Below are 8,693 nucleotides of genomic sequence, written 5' to 3'. Positions count from 1 at the left end.
TGTATTTCATTAAACCTGTGTTGCAAAGGAAATTTTTATTTGAAAGTTATTTAATTTTGTACTTTCATTTAAATTTCAAATTTTCCACTTATTTAAAGTTATATTTATTACTTATATTCAAATTAAAATCAAATCTCATTTAAACATCAAAAAATTACCATTGAATTTTTTTTCTTATTTTTAAATTTTTTTGCAAATCAACATGATTTTTTTTTCCAGTTTTACACTGAAATCAAGAATTAAGGTAAACAACATTTAATGTTCAAACTTATGTGTTATATGTAGTTTTATATTCTAATATTTAAATTGCTCTAAAACATTTTGTGTGTGTGCATATATATATTGTTACATTTTGTTTACAATTATGTTGGTAATTTTTAATACTTCAGATACTGAAGCAATCTTTTAAAAGTGAACAATATGTTAAGTATTTTGTTATTTCAGGTTTTTGTAATATTTGTTTCTTAAAAACTACTCAGATAGTTAATAAATTTAGTTAATTTTGAAACACATCTGATTTGGAAGAGAAAAATTGGGTGACCCTACAGTATATCAACTAGATGTTAAATGAAAATATTTTCACTTTAAAAATATAATTACTGTGTTTAAAGAAATTCAGTTTCATCTCATAAATTCAATACATGACTAGTTGAAAGTTTACTTTAGTTTAATATTTCATTTATGGGAATAACGTTAGGATTTCCATAATGAATTATTTCTTTGGTAGCCGTGTTTTTAGAAGAAGAGATATAAGATGTAATAAGTTTAAACTGATGAACTAACACAATTGTTGAAAAGTTTCAAAACCAAAAATAAACCATATTAATAAAGTACTTCAAAAGCTACTCCTCATGATTTTTTATGTTAGGTCTTAAGATCATATTTTTCGAAATTGTGGGGGATAGCAAGGCTCTGGGAACAAATATGATACTCTTTACAGATTCTCTTATTGCATAAAACATCTTGACGAATTTTCATGCAAAAGGATGCATTACACAATTTTGAATTATTTAAGCAAAAATATATAGATTTAACTAACACATAAAAGAGTACTAGCTTTCTTATTTGAAGAGATAAATAAAAAATGTTTAAAGGAAATATAAACCTAGCTCTGACACTCTTGTATTAATAGATGAAGACCAAGATTAAATTTCATTCCTAAGGATAAAGTGTTAAACAAATAAACATGGTATTTTAAAAGTACTGCAGGTTAGGAAGAAGTATATTAAATAAAACTTTGTGCCTAAAATAAAATATGCCTTAAAATTGTAGTGACATAAATTCTAACTTTCTACAGCAACACAAATTTTAGCACAGAAACGTCAATTTTTAAAGCGAATATTAATAACCGTACTCATTTTTTAAATTCTATAATTAAACAAGTCATGGTTTGGATATTATAAAAGAAATCAAAACCATATGGTATGTATCTAACTTGTTACATCTATGTTGATTTCAATCATTCTATCAATCTTGAGAGAAAACCACTATGAATACCAATAAAATTATAAGTACATTTAAATATAGAAGACTTTAATAATTCTCCAAGAATTGGAATCAAACTGAAAACAATGTTTAAAATCAGCCAAAATATATACCAAATGCTGATTGTGAGATATACAGGACTTAAATGTAACAAGTTTATAAATAAAGTTAATGTATAAGAATTCAAAATATACTCTAGATTATAATTAAAGTGTTCCTAAGTAATTTTTTCACAATCCTGTATTTTTTTTTTTTCTAATTATATAAAATACGTTTTCCCAATTCTGAGATGCAACTTTGTTCAGACATTTGTTAGAGCAAGAGTTGTCGTTGAAACTGATAGAAGAAATTACAGATCATCAAAACTTTTCCCCCCCTAAAATTACTTTTTTTTGTTTTTTTCATTTACCCTTATACATAGAATTTGTTTGAACCAAAAAGGGAGTATAACATGTTACGGATGAGAATATAATTGCTATTAATTCTATTAACTGGGAAAATGAAAAAAAAAAAAAAAAAAAAATACTTCTACAGGTTTTTTATTTTTTTTAAATGAAACTAAAGTGTGAAGAAATCTGGTAAAATATCTACAATATGACCAGAAAATTGATACAAGTGTTCATTTAACATTATTCAAAGGATATCACATTCATTAACTACAATAAAGGAATGTATATTAATATACTGTAATAATAAGCAATTATATAATTAAAATGAATTAGGCTTAAGTGGATTTTCATTACCAACCCCATTTGTACACTGACATTTCACTTGCTTTTAAAATGCTTAGAAATTATTGTTCCATCTCACAATTCACAAAATACTTGCCTTTATTGCTTAAAACTGTTTCTAAATGTGACACAAACTTGAAACAAAAAACTGAATTTAATAAAGTAATGAATTGTGCCAAACATTGACACTGAGAAGCAAAATAAGTATGATTAATTAAACAATAAAATGAATATATTTATAAAAAAAGTTTTCAAAATACTTAAAATATTGCAAAATTATAACATAAAAGTAATTTAATCACTTCTCATGAAAGATAAAATTCAATTTCAAAAATGCTACACTTTTAATAATAGTTGCAATCTTAAAATTGAAGAAGTAATATATTTCCAACAGAAAATACAAAACCCAATAAACAAAAAAAAGCAAACAAACTCTAAATTACAATTTATTGTATAGTTAAATATATTGAAAATTAATAACTTTTAATATATATATATATATATATATATATATACAGGGTGTCTCAAAAACCTTGACTGCGGCTTTCATTCGTGAAATATTGATCATAGACATATACTGTAAATTACAAAGTTGCGTAAAAAAAGGAGCAAAATGTTATGAAATCGATTAAAATTTTCAGGGGATTAAACTGCAAAAATTGCTTGGAAAACGTATCATTACCTCAAACGCCCTTATATTATTTTAGGAATTAAAATAATAATTGTCCCAAATAAGATCTGCCTTCTAATCAAGAAGTTAAGCAAATTTATGTCAAGGGATTAATGTGTATATATGAATAACTTGTTTAATCATCCTTTTATCAAGACATCTTTATTAAAAGTCTATTAAAAATTTAGTAGCATCTGAAATTGTATAGTTTTTTCAACGAATAATAATTGAAAGAAAAAAATATAAACGATACGTTCCCCGATTACATAGCCATAATACTGACTATGTAATCGGATAATAAATTTAGGTAATAATTTATTCAACAAATTTATTGCGTGCTTGGATAAACTCTTTTAGTTCAGCTATAAACCTACCATACTGGGCTCGTTTGTGACAACCCAAAGGGCACAGCTAGTTTAAAGTATTTTATTCAGATGACTACTAAATACTTAGAAGGTTCTGCAACCGCAAAACGGCAGTGTCCGACCCGACCGTCACTATCATTAACGTGTTTGTTAATGTATTGTTTTACCATTTCTTTTGCAAGCCAAAATGCTCTGGATAAGTATTTGAGATTTTTGAAGATTTCTTCAAGTACAGCAGGGTGATGAAGATTACTGCTATACACTGGCCACCGGCCGAGGCCTTCAGCCGTCAATCATAGAGTTGACGCTCATGATTACTATGGAGAAAACATGATGAAGAAAATGAAAATTTGAGAAAGTAAATGAAAGAATCTTTTTACCTTCTTTCAAATTTACAAATCCCTAAAACGGGCTTTTCCATTGCTGTATAACTTTCAAATCCATCAAAAGCTCCACTAATTTATCTCCGATACTCAACAATTCTTCTGTCGGAACAGTAGTTTCCAGAAAGAATTTGAGCGATATAAAGATTATGGGTAGTTTCAGCATTTCTATAGATTTCGATTTTCCTAATCTATAAAAATTGGTGGTAGCATTATAGCAAATCAAATCCTGAAAAAATTGTAAAAGATGTTAGGGAAGTGTCCTACTTTTCAATCTGTATTTTAAATTTTTTTGTGGCTGTTAAAAAACCAGCAACACATTTCCCTCTTTTTCAGAAATAACTTACATTTTTAGAACGAAAAACGCTCAACAATTCATTGAATTTTTATCTCAATCCGAAGCTATGACGTTAAAAATTAGTGTCAATTCGGTTTATCGCTGTTGTTAAAGAGCCCACATTTAAATGCTCTTGTCAACCTGAGTCGAAAATTTCATATTTCTGATTGCAGAGATAGCGACATTTTTTTTGGGGGGGGGATTACTTTTCTAAGAAGTCTTCTACGAATATAACAAAAAGGCATTTCTCTCAAATACAATGTCCATCTTTCTTCAGTTCAGTTTTTCGTTCCGGATAGGATATTCAGGATAACTTTCAGAACCAACTGCCTTTGCTTCTCCATCGTTAATGACAACATTTCCCCGATAGCATTCCAGACTATCACCACATGCACCATTATTTTAGATATGAAGAATGAAAAAAGGAAAAGCATCAAACAGCAGAAGTCGTCTATCTTGAATAAAACTATGGAAATTCATGTTAATATTACGTTCTTTAAACCTCTCCATTGGAAAATATATATTGCATCTTTTGAAGAGATATTCAATCAAATATGCATGGTTGTTGTACTGACAATTAAAAATCCAAATGCAATCTTAGGTACCCGTGATAATCTAATATATACATATAATGCTATTCCAGATCTTCGAGGCATTGAAGATAACTTTTTTTGATCTCAGTTTAACTTATTTTTACTATCCTGTTTTTGCTAAGAAGTTTGAAAAAAGGTTTCTCTTTGGTTTCACACCAACTTTAAGATTTAATACCTCAAGCTTGATCACAGTTTACAGAAATGGCAGAAACATAACCAGAATCTAAGAACACAATTCCTAAACCGATAGAAACCGTTCTATATCATACTCATCACAACCACCAAAGTATTCCACGAATGATATCGACTCTTATCGACGCCAGGATTGGGAACTTCTATTGTAGTTACCGAAGATGGCATGACATTTTTTTTTTTTCTATATTCATTTAATGTTTCTTCCTTGCGTCTATTTAGAGACTAATTTTTAAATTGATTTTACCTCCCATAACATTTCCAGATTTCGAACCAAATGTGCTCAAAATGTTCAAGTCATCATCTTTATTGTCATGACTATAGAAATTTGGAATTTTTTTACGACGCAGTGTACCTACGTGTGTATAACTGATTTCTTTGAACATACACGTGTTCTTTTGATACCAGAAAGATAAGCACTGTTTTTCATAAACTGAACGATCCCCAGTCTTTCACTCCTTTAGTCAGATTTAATATCGATTAGCTCTTTTCGAAACTGCCCTAGCACTATGGACAGCGAGGCTTCACGGCAGGCAAGAACTTCTTCTAACTATTCACAATATTGATAACGAATTCCTTACTATTATCAGATTGCAATATAGGTAGCACCCTAAGTAAAGACAATAGGTGCTCTAAATTGCAAACTACTTCAGCGTTTTTTTATGCCAAACCCTTAAGCCCCCTTGTATTTTATGAGATGATATTTATATATCCTAATTGATCTTCGTTCTTTATTTGGCGGAGATACAAAAATAAATAAATTCTAGCTGACAGCAGAAATAAATTCTGAAAAATGCAGTCGTACTCTTTTAATACTTTTTTTTTTTTTTTTTGCCAGTGATTAACAAAAGTAGATGTACAGTTCACTATCATGAAAAATAACGTTTCTGTGCTTCTTTGAAAGTTTAATCGATATTCTGTTCTATTTTTGTATTCAACAGCCAAATGAGTTTATATGAAATAACGCAAAGGTCGTGACACAATGAAGAAATTCTGCGAAGAATTGGTACATTCTTTAAAAACACAAATCAGTTTATTTTTGACTTCCACAAACATCACATCATAGCAATGCGGAAACCAATAATCCTGTTACTTCAGGGATAGTTAATAGTTAACTTCAGGATTTTATGAAATCATTTATCAAATTCTGGCAAGTAACTCTGATTAAGAACAAACTGTTTTTCACATTAACTCAGTGATTTCAAAGATAATTGATTCTTCGTTGCACGTCTACTGGCTGTGACTACCTTTTCAAAACTATATCTTTATCTTCTATCATTTTGCACATTTTAAATACGTATTTAAAAAAATTAAGTAAAACTTTTTTTTTAATACACGAGCAAAGTGCAACATTCAAACGGCAAATTCTTACCCTGAGCCTATGACTTAAAGTCGCGGGTAGAATGGGTAGAAATGTGCGATATATTATCACTGGTTTCAAATATAAGCGACAGTTTTTCGGCTTTTGCTTGTATATTCTACATAATATTGAATTTCGAAGTTTAACAGGAATATATTCAACATACCAGTAGTAAAAATAAAATTTCATTTTGTTTATTCTGAATATTAAAAGAGGGCTTTTGCAGATTGTTTTTCTTTGAAAAGACAAGACACACAATGCTAAATTCCTGTCTCTCAGTAAGAGGCCGCTACGATCGTTGATGAAACTCGAAAGACGAATTGGTGCAACTTCTTTGTAATGAGTAAAGCTGAAGCTTGTTAACTTTTATTACTTCGATCGGCTGATGCTCAAAATAATAAAAGGCAAAATAGGTGTGTTGGAACAAGGTGTCTATATACAAATTAAATAGATATTGAAATGTTTGCTTAGTGTCCAGAATGTTATTTTTTAACAGATTTAAAATAATAGTTATATATCAATATAAAGTAGTGTATAAATTACCACTTTTTAAATAAAAATTTGTGTTATATCTAAATACACCTTTTTGTACATTACCGCCCTTGTACGAACACGCTGTTGGGAAATAATATAATTACAGCTTTTGAAACAAAAGCTAATAATCTAAAAATACAAGTTACTCCAACGAACATTGTAGAATCGATGTATTATTTTTCTTGTTTAGATCGGTTCCCTCTGAAACTCTGCGTTCTCGGAAGTAGTACAGATTCTGAATTACAGCCCAAAGTTTTTTTAGAGTAAATTTTTAATATTATTATTCTATAATTGAGAATTAAATGAATAATTTTATTATTAATAATCATATTGTCATTTAGAAGGAATAATTTAATATTTCTGTTAAAATAACTCAATTTGTTCCTTTTTTATTAATTTGGATACAAAATTTTTTTTATTAAAAATTTATTAATGATAACTCGTATTCTATTTATTTCCCTATTTCTTATTATGAGTATTTGTTCCTCGATACAGTTTTCAATATTTCGACGAAGACATGGCGCCACTTAAACGCCGCACTTCAAATTTCTGGTGAATTCATATTGACTAGCTCCGTACTTAACAAAATTTCTTACTCCTCATTTTGAAACTTTAAACTCCTTAACATTAATCTTTTTAAGAAATTAAGTTCCGAATAACGATAATCTTTTTAAAATAATAATCTTTTTGAAATTGAAATTTATGTTTTTTTAAATTTTTTTTTTATTTCTGTTTTACTCTGGTGTTTAAATCCAAAACATTATTTGAAAAATATAATGCAATACCTCTGTTAACTTTTATCCGTCACTACAAACAAGTCGTTCCTGAAGTATGAATATTCGTTTCGTCGTACAAATGTTACTCAGGGAACTTACTGTTTATAATGGCGTTTTATTACCATTTTTGGTTTTTTTTACTTTTTTGTACTTATTTTTAATAACAGTTTTGTTTTTGTTATTAATCCTGGGATATATTGTTGTCCCATCAATTTTGTGAATTTTTCTGTAATAATGACAGGTTTACATACAAAAAAATCTAATAACTGCATAATGTGTCTGTATTGGTATTTTATAAATTATGAATATCAAATTTAACATAGAAATATGCTAAAAAATGAGATTTTGTGGGTGAGTGTGCAATTAAGTTTAAAAATAAAAACTTCACTATTATTTTCTTCTTCAAAAAATTAAACAGCAGCAGAATCATTCATATTTTACAATTCCCTTAAACGTGACTATATAATTTGCTAAATTCTATTTTAATTCAGAAAAGAATTGAAAATGAATTAATTAGTGGTTAGAAAATGAATTAATCATTATTAACTTTCACAACAGTGTAGTAGTTAAAATTTTTTTGATTGCATGGAGGATGTTAATTACATATTTTAGAAATTCAAAGTATAAAATCAAAAATTCTACCATTATGTAAAAAAAAAAAAAAAAAAAAAAAAAAAAAAAAAAAAAAAAAAATTAACGATTCAATCTGATCAAATATATTTTACAAAAAGAAGACAGTTCACATAAACATTAATAAATTTTTAATTCAGAAAATAATTTTTCGTGGTTTTGGTGACTATTGACTGGTGTTAGTAAGGTCTTCTGATAACTTTTGTACAAATTTCTTCGTATAACATTTTTTTTTTAATAATGAATATTCAATGGATTCCAAAAAGCTGGTTTTTCATGAATAAAGCCAATCAAAACTGAATTTTTTATCACATGACCATACAACTTTTTACGTCTTCTTTGTATAAAAAAGGAGTGATTCGAAAATATGTTTAGAAATTAACGTTCCGAAGGCTCCCGAGTTCTTTTGCCATCGGAACTTTGACTTAGTTATTTAATACCATGCCTTTTTCCAAACTTCACTTTTGTTTCAAATTTGTTTAAGATATCAACAAATAAGGGATAGAAAAACGCCAGCTTTTTGAGAAGCATCCAGACTTGCATAGCATTTATGATTATAGAAATGGATTAGTATATATCGGTAAAATGCAATAAATCAAAACAACACACACAAAAAATTCACTATATTATATGCAAA

Source organism: Argiope bruennichi, chromosome X1 (assembly GCF_947563725.1).
Source record: "Argiope bruennichi chromosome X1, qqArgBrue1.1, whole genome shotgun sequence".
In the NCBI taxonomy this organism is placed as follows: Eukaryota; Metazoa; Arthropoda; class Arachnida; order Araneae; family Araneidae; genus Argiope; species Argiope bruennichi.
This window is presented reverse-complemented; position numbering follows the sequence as displayed.